Genomic DNA, 13,360 nt, shown 5'->3' with positions numbered 1-13,360 from the left:
TGCCTCCCTGGCATGTCTCCAGGGTTGCAGGGCTGCAAGGCATGACAAAATGCCTGTGGCTTCTGGCAGGGAAGTTGGCTCTGAAAAAGCACTGCCTGCAAGGAGAGTTCCCATGCTTCACAAAGCACTGCCACCCAGTCGTGGCCATGATGCCCAGCAAAGCCCATCTCAGCTGCCTGGATGTTGTGTCTGTCAAAAAGCAGTGCTGCTGGCACCTCTCTCAGGCACTTACTGGTGACCTCTGGATACCACAGCAAAACAACACTTTTCCCAGAATTTTCTACTGCCATGCTATGGTGGTGCATTTCATTATTCCCTATACAGAACATTGACTTTGTTGACTCTCAGCATATTTCTTCAATTTATCTCCTAAATACCATCATTATACTTCAGTCCTGTCCTCCCTGATATTTGCATATCCTCCTTGGTTTGAAGGATACCTAAATAGGGGCTTGCTCTTAAGAACATGGACAGATTTGCATGTCTGACTATGCCAAGAGCTGGTAATGAAAATACCAACGAGCATAGGGGAATAAACTTGCCACCTGTGGAGTCTTGTTTGGCATCCTCATTCAGCCTAATAAAGAATCATTCATGTTTAATTGCTACATTTGATTGTTTAATTACAGTTATTTTACATGGCATCTTGTAGTTTTGTCTTGGCTTTAGACACTATCTGCCACCTTACTCTTTTTGAATAGTGAATTATACTATAATAAAAAATTATTTTGGTCAAAGAATTAGAACTAGGTCTTTAAATTGTAATCAGGATGTTTTAAAAAAAAATGTTCATAAAATTCTTTCTGTTTAATGTTACTGTAGAGATTCAAACCCAGGCTTTTTTCCTGTGCAACAGGAATTATATGAATAACTGTCTCAAATGCTCTTGCAGGGCCGCAATATGAGTAGTCTCATCTTCTCACTGAAGTTTTATCAAATTATGTTTACTTTGTTTAAATGTCAATTCATTTTAACCACTGCAAGATGTTTTTGTACAGGCTTAACTTGGCATAAAATTAGTTTATTGCAGGTTCACTTAGTTGGACAATGTTCTGACTTCAAATCAATACAAAGCTGTCTGAAACTTCAATAAGAGGTTCTGCTGGCAAACCTGGCACCTGTATAACTAAATGAACAGAAAGAAAACCAGGAAAGCTCTTCTGCTTCTTCAGCTGTGCCTTCCTGATGCTTTCATCCTGTAATTAAACAGAGAGGAGGTACCTCCCAGTGCAGAACCCCAGGGCAGACCCTTGCCTTGGTGGCTGGTGAGCTTCTCTCTGCAAGATGGCCTCCCTGAACTTCATTGCCAGAGTTGATGACTTGTCTGGGTTAATGATGGACTTGTCCTGGGCAAACCTTCCTCATGCACTCCCCAATGGCAGTCAGGCTCCAAACCACCTACCCCTGCCTTTCACTTACCTTTGAACAGGCTGAGCTCCATTTTAACTAATGTGCTTAGGGACTTCTTTCAAGAGCAATGAAACACCTCCAGTTCATCCAACAACTCTTTTATTTCTGTAAACTGTACTGTGTTCCCCATAGAGCAGACATCACCAAATGGTGAGCAGTCCCCAGCTCCCCTCTTTCGCTATCCAAGCAGGGCAAGGTGTCACCACCCTGCCCTGAGCCCCTTAGGTTTTCCTTCTGATCTTGTGCATTGGCACATGTAGGCTCCCTGCTCCCAGATCCATGGGATCATGCTGCGTCCATCTTGCTGGTACATGCACAGTTGTCCTTTCTGCTCTTTGTATGCTAAATTGCCTGGCATTTAGTGAGTGATCCCTCCCACCGGTCTGAGAAATTTCTGTAGAGGCATCTGAAGAGATGTCCAGGCCATTTGAAGGTCTATGCTTTCTGTCATCTTTGCCTTGAACCTTATGATCTTTCCAGATCTTCATCCCAACAGCTGACATCCTCAGACACTTTCCACGCCCTCTTCCCTTGGGAAGCAGCAGCATTCCCCAGCGTGGCACCATCTTGTGTGCCACAGAAACACAAAACCACACACTGCTCCTCCCCTCCCACATTCAAAAATAAGAGACCCGGTGGCTGCAAGTACCACGCATTGTGTCTTGCATTGCCTCTAGCTTGCTCACCAGACAGCAATCTTCTCAATGCTTAAGCTCCCCTCTTGGACAAGTAAAGACAAGTGGCTCTTTGTATGCCCAAGCAGCAGCAATGGCAAAGGCTGTACCAATCCCTCTTGAACTGGGCTACAATGAAACACGGCAGCTTGGGGAAACCTGCCCATCACATCCTCTGCCTTTTGATGCTCATGTCTCCTAATTTTAGGCACCTGAGTGATTCTTTACCTGGGCCATTTCTATGTGACCAATGTAGGTACACGAGGAACAAGGTCTCCCTTTTACCCTGCTTTTATTCCTGCCTTGCTGTCACCTGAATCTGTCTTTGTGCTGGTTGCCCAGGTGCTATGCCCATCAAGAAGGGAGGCACCTTCCTCAGACTAGTCTTTAAATGTATTGTTTAACAGGAGAAAACTTTAGAATGACAGCAGTGGTGCCCAGAACTTGGAGAAAAAAAATATGGAAAAGTCATCTATCAAAACATACAAAGAATTAATAAATTCAGGGCACTGCACTGTGTCAGGGTTCTCCACGAGACAGAAAGACAGCAAAAAAAGAAGGTAAGGGAGCTAAAAGAGCTGCAGGATGGTTTAATGATAGCTGTTTACCTCCTTGGAGGCCCTAAGGGATTTCCCTTTGGATGCATCTTGAGCTTGTTCCCAAGAAATTCTTCCCTTGCTTTTTTTTTTTACCACTGTCTTGCCTTTCCCCTTCTCATCTCACACAGTTAAGAAATGATGAGCCACCTGAGTGCTTTTTTCCAGGATAATTTCATCTACTTCTTTCTCAGTTAAGATTTTTGAAAAGATCAGGATCATGTACTCAAATCAGTTTGAAGTGCTTTGCAAGGAGGTGGCACAGGAATACTAAATCATTATTCAACATTTGACCAGACATGAAAATAATCCGCATTTATAACTAGTTTCTTAAAATGGCCAGTGTAATTGCTGAAATACAGAACAAGAAGGTAGGAAACAACTACTATTTCCACAGACAAGGAGCATCTTACTGAGACAAAGCTACAGTGAAACAGGCAATTTTCAGTTCTTTTCAGCAAGCTTTCTACATCCTTTCTTGCCTTTGCACACACACAGAAAGCCAATTTTCCATGTCCCTACTACAGGCAAAATGGGGCAAGATTTTAAAGACACAGCTCCACTCCATTTGACTGCAGCAGACTAAAAGAAAAATGAAGTTCAGCACTTAACTGATCCCTCCACAATATTTCAGAGTAAATTAAAAATCAAAATGTCAAGAGGTTCAATATGTCAGTGGGCCTTTTGACAGAGCAGCCACTTTGAAGCCTAAATGGGAAATGTGCTCTTTTTAAAAACTAAAACCAAATGTGTGCAGCTGCTGCTCTGTTTCAAAATTTGGGCCCTTCATCTTTGTATTTCTTTTACACTAAAATTAGCAAAATATTCTGCCTGCTGTTTTACTTATTCTCAGAGCAGAAAGCCTCCATTTCAAAGAACTGCTGTTTATTAGGATGACTATTCTTCATTATCTGCATTAAGGTAAAAACTGGGAATCTCACAGTCTGCCTTCTTTCACTGAGCAATACTATATCTACTGTCCACAATGTGTTTATCTTTGCCTGGCCATCAGAAAATCATTTTTTGTTTTGCCATCTCCGTTTGTATTTGTAAAACAGGAAAGATAATAAATGATAATACTTACCTTCTTCACAAAGATGTGCTGAAGATTAATTAGTTCTTGTTCATACAAAGATTGGCAATAGTGATCTGCAGGCTTGCAAAACCTGAAGTGATTGCTATCGCTGCTGTGCTTGACAAAGAAGCACAGTCAAGGACAGGAGCTGGTGCCACTGCAATCAGTTACAGGATGGATGATATATGTGGCCTTGAAGAAAACTCCCCCAAAACATCTGCATCTGTACCTAAAACTGGGAGGAAATGCATATGAGGACATGCAGAAGTTGGGTTTGCAGGGTGATGCTTGCAGGATAGCAACGTGGCAGCCCTGTCCCTTTGCATTGCAACAAAAGCAGTGTTGCCATCGAGTTGTAAGGTCTCCTTGGAGCTGCAAGTGCAGTTAGCTGACATAAGCAAGGGTGTCTGGGTGTCATGAAAACACTTGCCACCCAGCAGAGCTCCCAGCCCCATCACTGAGGCCACAAACATGGGGCTCAGCCCAGCGTTAGGCTGGTGCTCTACCCTGAGGCAGGATTTGGTGAAGCTCAGAACTTACTCTGAACAATGCTGGGAGAAAACAGCTGGCTATGAAGATGCTTCCTCCTGCCCAACAGTCTGCTCCTCATCTGGCCACATGCCCTCTGCTCTCAGTCAGGCAGCATGGGCTGACACAGACCTCACACTGGAACCCACCTCAAGCAAGGTGCTCCTTTGCCACTTTGACCATGGCACTGCTGGGGTTTCCATTACCCAGCAGCAGGAGCCCCCTGCCCCTCACCACGAACACTTCAGTCTGCTGGAAAAGGCATGTGGATAAGCAATCCAAATTGCATGTTTGGTAACCTTCTGGAGTGCATTAAACTTTTCCCTCCTGAACTTTGCATTGGAGGCAGTGATGGACTCAACCTCTCCCACTCACGTATGTCTTCCCTGCCAGTTTCTGAGTACACATGCTGTTCTCTGGTAAATTGACACCTTTGTTGCTCAGCCTGCTGCGTTAGTGAGATCCGTGCAGGCTGTCCAGTCAGCAGGCTGGGCTATTTCATAGCGATGTATCTGCTGTGGAATGCACTTTTCCCCACAGCTGCCCAATTTGTTCTCTAGGTGCTTTGCAGCACGGCTGGCTTTCAGTCTGAGCTCACTGCAGATGGGGCTGGCTCTGTACAAAGTGGCTGAAGGCTGTGCCGGCTATGTCCTACACCTTCCCCGTGTTCCCTACAGCCTTCCATAGGCTCCAGCTGCCACTTTTTGGTTTCCTCAGCTGTTCCTTTCCACCCTGATAGCTGCATCTGCCCTCCTGGGCTATTGCAATACCTGTGGCAAGGAGACGCATCCAAAATGCAATGAGATGATGCAGCAAATCTGGAACTCCTCCTGGTCAAAGCATGGGCTGGGGCTGCTGATGGCAGTGACAACAGCTGGCAATGGCCAGGTCTATGGCCTGCAGGTTTCTGACATAGCAGATGGGATTTTTGTGGCTGAAACGTCATTCCTTCTGCAGCCAAAGTGGCATAAACCATCAGTTGGAGACGGCCATGGAAGATGCTGGTCCTTGCCTAACTGGTGACTGCTTTTGTCAAGTCATCTGGTGACACCTGGATAAGTTTTGGAGGATAATTTTTCTGATTTGTCTGAGACCAAAGCATTCTGTCGAGGAGAGGTGAATTTAGCAGAACATGTGTGAGATCTGGGATAATGATACCACAGTTACCAATGCTAACCAACAGGTCCCCAGAGCAGATGGTTGGTCCATCCTTGAATGACTGGGTGTTACAGGGCCCCTTGAATCCCAAGACTGTGCTTCTTTACTTACAGCCCTTACTGCATAGCTGTGCCAGCAGAGCACTTGCTCCCCTGTTAGCCCTGCACACCTCCCTGTACAGACTACAGCCATCTGAAAAAAAACGCAGCCAACACTGACTGGTTAGCAACTCCTTCCAGATTGTAACAAAAGCAGCACTGATAAAACTTCCATGTTCTGTAAAGACATAATTCCTAGCAAGGTTTCTTCAACAGCAGAGATTCAGTTACTACACTGGACCTGAGGTCAAAGTCTACAGGTTACATTGTACAAAGCCAAAACTGCAAACTGTGGGATTTCACCTCCATTTAGTGATGTAGGCTGAAAGGAAGGACATGTTTCGGGTAATTTGCATTGCAAAGTATATGCAGGTGGCAGTGCAATATGATGGGAGATGTTATTACTGAGATTAGAATTTACACTTATAGCCCAAATTGAGATTGTATTTGTCCAAGAAATAATGGTAACTTGGAAAAAAATACTAAACATCTGCTAATTTAATATAGACTGCATCCCGTAAATATCCTTTTGGTTCCCTATTTCCAACTAAGATAAATTTTCTGATCACAGAAAATTTGTTCAGAACTGCATAGACAGCGCAACAGCAGTGATATTACATGGCTTGAGGATATGTGTTGTACCTTTGAATTTCTACAGGAAAGGCAGCCAGGAGGGGATGATGATGGCTTGTGGTAGAAGCTCTGCAAGAAATAATAACTCCTCTTTGGTTTTGGAAAGGAGTTATTTTTATGTATTTCTTTCCTGCTGTCAATCAGAGAAATCCTTTCCTCAGTTTGAAAGTACAGACAGTTTTACGCCTCTTAGGATGCCTTTGGTTGAACCCTGTGCTAGTTACAATTATTACTATTTTGGTTTTCTTTTTTGTAAGTCCAGTAGAGATGAACAGTACCACACCATCATTTTGGTGTTATAAACTGTGTTAACAAGATAAATCTCCCCCCTCCCACATTTCTGCCAAGGCATAGCCTCCTTCTCCTTTCCCTCCATTTCCACCTATTCCTGCTAGATGAACTTTTGCCATCACAGGTACCATCTCACCCACACAAGTTCGGAATGATTTCTGGTTAGCCTTTACCAATAATTTTGCATTATTGCCTTCTTCACTCTTCTACTACCATACATTAAATATTCACTGCTCCACAATGGTTGTAAACTCCATAGTTTGCCACTAATATCTGGGTCTGAATGGAGATGTCTTACTCTGAGTATTCCCAGCACCATCTGCTGCCTTTCTTTATTTCCATTTCTAGAAAGGGTTTTGCTGATATCTGAGAACCAGGGGAGGAATCTGGATACGGTTGACACAAATCCCAGAAAACATTTTTCTGTTTGTCTTATGCACTAATTAGCACAGACTTGGTCAAAAGTATTCTGAACTTTTATTTATTTATTTTAATCATTTCTATAGCATCTATCACCATGACAGCAATGTGCTTCAATGGCAGGAAATTAAAACACATAATGCAGGCAGCTAATCAAATGCAGAAGCAAACAGAAGAATTTTGCACAGAGTCCTCAGTGTCGCTACGGTCCTGCTTTGACAGGCAGTTTCTCTTTCTGCAGGGGAAAAAAAGATGTTTTGTTTGTTTCAAATTCCCTTTTCCCTTGGAAGCATAAACGTGAAATTATCTTCCTCTGTTGGGACGTCTTATTTATTTTCCTGCTAGTGGCTGCTAAAGTAGATGATGTTTAATTATTTGGGGGGTTTCATTCACAGCTTGGACAGTTCAGCATGGGGATTGTGGGCAGACTGGAACAGACTGAGCTGTGCTGTTGAGGAGCAGCCTGGTCTTAGTAGCTCCATTGTCCCCATGGCCAGACTCTGCCCCCCCATAGCTGCCCAGGCTCCACCACATCTCCCCTCTGTGCTGCGTTAACAGCATCTTGATTCATGCCTCATCCTCTGGGGCTGTGCAGGGGTTAGGAGGTCTCTGCACGTGGGCAAGGGGCTGAATGCCATCTCAAGGCTCCCGGGGTGCAGCACACTTTTCTGGCAGGAGCAGGTGGAAGAGCAGCTGTCCAGCTTGTTCCCACGCACTAAGCCGCCTGCTCAGCCAGGCAGCAGGGCTGGTAAGAGGTTTCAGCAGCCAGGAAAACCCGCTGAGCAGAGAAGAGAAGCTAAACCTGCCCAGCTAAAGGGACACCAAGCCAGTGAGGCTGGGCTTTCTTGCGTTGCCTTTGGGGCAGCAGGTACAGCGAAGGACTGGGAGCTTGTTTTGCTGGATAGGAGTCACTGAGCTAGTGAGCTCTTAAGATTAAATCATTCACTTAATGAGGAAAGACTGAGGGACTGAAGCAGGACAAAAGCAGAAGGGTTGTGCGATGGGACCCAGTTGAACGGATGGATGGCCCACCTCATGGGGTGAGGACAGGTGCAAGGGAAAGCCCATCAGGAAAACAATTCCATGTAAATCTCTCAAATCTTGGGAAGATGTTTGGGGTTTTTTTCAAGATCCAAACTAGATCTCTTGTCTGAGCTTCATGAAGCTTTTTATTTTAGCAGTGCTTGAACACAAGTGTTACTGTAGTTCTCAGCATTTCATGATTTTTCTCCACTTCTCCCTTTTCAGGCTGCAGCCAATTCATGACTACGCATGTTGCAACCCTCTGCCATGGGCACCATTCACATGCAAACCTAAATCCCTCCAACCCCAGCTTGTGGCAGTAATGAGTCCAGAATCATCAGCTCAGCTGGTCAATGGCAACATGTGAGTAGCAGAATTAGGGATAAAACTGCTCCTCAGATGCCCTTCATTCTGGACAGTGGGTTGTGTGGTGTGATGCTCACCTCTCTCTTCAGCACATGAGGTTTTCCTAGTGTGAAGTGCCCTACAATTAGGGTATATGTTCATGACTGTATCTACATCCTGGGGTGAGAATTACAGTCGTGTGATGGGAGAAGTGTTTTGGGCTTCAAGTGTTCAGATAATTGCTATATTTAAAAGTATTGTTTTAAAAGGAAGCTTTTTTAGAAAAATATGAAAAAATGTATTTCAAATAAGCATAACATGGTTTATTTGTAATAACAAATAAAATTATTTTGGGCTGTTTTTCACTTTGACAGGAACCTTTTGAGCTTCACATAAGGTATTGCATGTGTCACTCACAGCCTGGCTGCTGTTGGAGACTTCAATTTGAACTCTGCTAACTTCTCTTTTACACTTTCACCAAACCATCATCCATACTGGAGTTTTCAGATTATTTCTTTTGGGGGAAACAGAATTTTATCAAACCCAATACTTGTATTATTCCCCTTGCACCTAAATTAGTTTTATTGTATTCTTTTGAGCCAAAAGTTCAAACAGCTACCACACCTACAAAGGAGCATCCTGATGGGAAGCTTTCCTAATAAGCTTTCTTTAGTATGAAAAATCGAAATGCATTTTTTCTTGACCAGCAGCAATAAAATATCTGCCATATGATTTGCAGGAATCATGTAAAGCTTGAGTGCTTCCCTGCACCCAGTTTTTTTGTTTCACTCCTGCAAGCTAAGTCTGGATTTCATAGAGCCATTGAGAAACTCATCTCTTACATCCACATACTAGCATTAGCAGTCTAACTTGTCTCAAAATAATTACATTGCTTCTATCTCAGGTTGTAAACTTGGGTGTGCTGTTAAACAGCTGTTTGGTTTCATTGTCCAAATTAACAGAATGATGCAGTGTGCACAGCAATCAGGTCTTCTCCCCAGTGTGAGATGCTCCACAAATCTAAGAGACTCATTATTTGCCCATCCATTCAGATACATACAGGAGAAAATAATCTGCCATAGTAATGAATACATTCGTCTCTTTTTTAGTTCTCCATCCAGCTTTTTTGAGTTATTTACTTGATACTAATTACTGGAAAACATGATTTTGTGGAGCTGTTGTACCCAAGTAGCATTATTTCCCGCTGTAAAGGGCACAGCAAGGTTAAATACCAAATGCCACTTGATGTAATTTTTGCAGAGATTTTGGGCATATGGAGCCACAAAAGCACCTGAGGCCGTCATCAGCTCCTCTTAGCATCCATAATCAGGAGGAGTGAGCTGATTGTCTTTCCTTTTCATAACCCTGCGTTTGAGTAGGAACTCTCCAACCTATTTTATGCAATAATGTCTTGGTAAAACTTTCATTTTGTGTACATAGCCAGACAGTCTCTCCTTGCTTTGAAAACCGATTTTATATCATAGCATTTTTCTGTTGTGTCTGTTTTATATTTCAGGTGTCAGTCTAGAGGCTGCTATTTTAGAGTTTTTCCTTTTCCTTGCATGCTTGCTTTAAAACAATTTGTGGATATTGAGTATTAGGTGTTTCAAATGGCTAAAATAGAGCACACTGGTGTAGATTCAATACAAGTGGATTTGAGATTGCAGCGACCATGGCAGCTTCACATTCTAACATTGGAAGGTATCATAGTTTCTGAAGTAGCCAATGTAGCACCTGTGTAGTACTCACTATTGGTCAGGTTCAGACTAAAGTCTGTTTCTTTTATTTTCAGTTCTCTTGGCTGCAGGTACCTACAGTTTTCCGTACTTGGAAACAAATCAAAGTTCGTTTTCCAGTCATCCAAGGAGAATAGCTTTATGAAGCCTACAGTAAAGCTGTATGAACATAATCACACAGCACTTTTTAAAAATTAACGCAATCCCCAAAAGCTTTTTGCTTCATAGGGAAGGGGTGGAGCTCACAAATGCCTACTAAGGGTAATGGGCTCTAAATTTCATTTCTATTCTCTGATCCACAGGGGCAATTCCTCTCAACCTGATCCCAGAGTCTGCAGCAAAGTGTTGTATTTAAAAGCCCTTGGGAGAGTATTTCATGGAATGGAGATTAGAAAGCAAGAACTGAAAACTGGAAAGTGCTTCGTGGTGTCTCTTTAACAGCTTAGGATTGATTCATTTTAGCATTTGTGTCTGGGTCGTATTCACTGCTGCCTCATAGATCAATGGCACGACAAAGTCCCAGCTCTTGTTGATGTAGCATATGGGAACGGGATCCATTATCTTTAGTTCCCAAGACTATAAAACGTCTAATAAACTCAGCAGCAAGAGTGCCAGATTTGTGCAGCACTGCCAGCTGCTCTAGCCTTGTTGTCTATTAAGCTATGTTTTTAGTTTCATTATTGATGGAGAATGCTGATTGTCGAGCAAATTATGTCACTTGCAGATTTGAGGCGCTTCACTAATGCATCAATGATACTGGAGGGTTGAACGAGGCTAAAGGTAAGGGAAAACCAGTCAGAAAAGAGTCCCTGTCACCTACAGGGTGAATTCATGATTCACCTGGCTTACTTCTCCTTTGGAAACTATGAGGCCTCCAAAGTTGTGCCTGCTGGAATTTTAAATTAATGCTTGTTGCAGCGGAGAGGGGAAAATGAGAATTGTGCATATCACAGCAAGAAGGAGACCCAGCTGTGAGAGATAAGGGCTCATAGCTGGAGCAAAGGCACTTGGTGGAATCCCATTCACCCTAGTGCTCTCCTACCCCTTCCCAGTCCTGCCTCCTTCTTTCTCTTCTGCCAGACAGGATCTGGAGCAGAAAACAGAGGAAATGCTTAGTTCACCACTAATTAAAAAATATTTGCTCATTATCCCATAAGCCTCTTTCTCCCACTTAGCTTCTTTCTCCCATGTCAGCATGACTTGTAAAGGTGACTTCAGCTGCTGTGCCTTCTCTCCCAGGGAGGGAGGGAAGGGATTCATGCTGCAATGAGAAATCAATTTAAATTCACATGGGCACAGTCAATCCTTAATCAAATCAGCAAACTCAGGCTGGCTGCAGGAATCTGAGTAGGAAGTTCAAATACCTCAGTCCCAAATGTTCATTCTCTGTCACAGAACTCACATCAGGGTGTCCCTGAGCATTAATCTGCTGCTCCAGCACTTTTCTCAGTCTCTTCCCTAGCTGTTTACCTTATAATTTGTCTCCCCCCCATTTTTCACACTCACCACTCTGTAGCCCCTGCTCTACCTTTGGAATAAATTCCATAGTCACCCTGAAAATTGTGCAAAACATGATTTTGCACATGAACATTGTTATGGTAGCTTGGGAGAACAGCTTCCTACTCTGCTTTGCTTGCTCCCTGTGCATTGTCACTAGGGGAATGTTGCAGTTCCTGCCAGTATTAGTTTTTTATTGCTTTCTTTACTCCTCTGGGATACAGAGATCAAGCATAGCTAGGCAACATTTTCAGTCTCTAGTGTCTTTAGTTTAGGCACTTCAAAATCAGCAGCAGACACTCCATTGGAAGCTAATATAAGCCAGCATCCACAGCTTCCATTTAATCCACTGACTATGGATGCCTTTGATCATTCTCTAGATATTATTTCTTGAAAAGAGAATCCTGTATCCCACAGGCAGGATCAGTTTCTGTATATTGGATATCTTGGACAAGGTAAACCAAAATTCGTAGCATTAGTGCTGGCATAAATGCAGAAGGAAATGTTCCCTTGAGTCTTCCCTGGGTTAAGGTCTGTAGGGGTGGTGGTGGGAGTAGCTATCACACATGCTGGTAGGGAGGCTGCTCTTGGCTTGCAAGTCTGCTGTCACTGCCCGATGCCCGTGGCTCCTGACAGCCTTCCTAGGGCATTTCCGAACCCTCAGTCTTTGCCATCAAGAGCTGCAGCACTGGGAAAAACCTGCTAAATCCTGTTGTGTTCCTGCCAATGATTCTGCAAGAAGCAAAAAAAAAGAAGCTTGTGAGCCAGGAATTTCTTTTAAAGAATGAAGATCAGAGGTTTTCTGCAAACTACTTCCTTCAACTATTTAATACTTCCTGTAATTACTGAGTACTTAAAAATATTCTGGGGAATAATTTCTGGGCCCTTCTGTTGTTCCCTTCTATTTATTGCCACAAAAGGTCTCAGCCATTAGAAATGCTAAAGGATGACTTTCATAAAAACAAGGGAGATAGCAATAGCATGTTTGACAAAAACATGACTTCTGCTTGAAGTGAAGCTGTATGTCCTGATCAGAAGACATTAAGAGGTGGAGGATTCGTTACTTCCATGGATACCTTGATCAGAGCTTCAGACCCTTCTTCTTAAAAATCTATTCCTACCATGTCAATTTGTCTGTCTTGAGATTCCAGTTACCAGGTCTTGTTACCTCCCATGCTAAAACCCTTCATGATTCCCACTGTTTCATGAAAGTAATAGCACATTGTAATCAAGCCACCTTTCAGTTCTTTTTTTTTTTTAATAGGCCAAACAGATTGTGCTCTCTCTGATTCTCACTTTAAAGCACTTTCTTCAGGTCTTAAACCATTTTTGTGGCATTTGCTGTGGCATTTTGGGGTTTTTTTCTGTGTAGTCACCAATTTTGCTACACCCTTATTAAAAAAGATAAACTCTGGAGCTGAGTAGTATCAGGAACTCGCCTCATCTCAATGATATACAACCTAAGAAGCCCATGCCTGAATCTGCTCACATTCCTTTCTTTTTATATAGCAATTATTTTACCTCTTTTTAGTGCAGCTTTGCCCTCACAACCTGTGTTCAACTGCTTCTCCATTAGGACCTTAAAGCTTTTGCTGTTATTGTGGGATTACCCTGCTTGCCCACTTCCAGGAGTGGCTTCCACTCTGCATCCCTACCCTTGACATAAATACATTGTATTTAGTTATAATTTGTTGGAGTGAGCCTACCTTACCAAATGCTGCACCATCTTCTACATGATTTACAGTTTCTCTGAAGCACTTTTTTTGGCTATCACCAAATACAGGATGCTGACCTTGTGCCTCATGTTCTAGCTCCACAGCAGATCTACCCTCGGAAGGGACTGCGGTCCATGGGAGATCATGGAGTGAATCCCCAG

Source organism: Corvus hawaiiensis, chromosome 5 (assembly GCF_020740725.1).
Source record: "Corvus hawaiiensis isolate bCorHaw1 chromosome 5, bCorHaw1.pri.cur, whole genome shotgun sequence".
In the NCBI taxonomy this organism is placed as follows: Eukaryota; Metazoa; Chordata; class Aves; order Passeriformes; family Corvidae; genus Corvus; species Corvus hawaiiensis.
The sequence above is the reverse complement of the archived record's forward strand: the minus strand, read 5'-3'. Positions refer to the sequence as shown.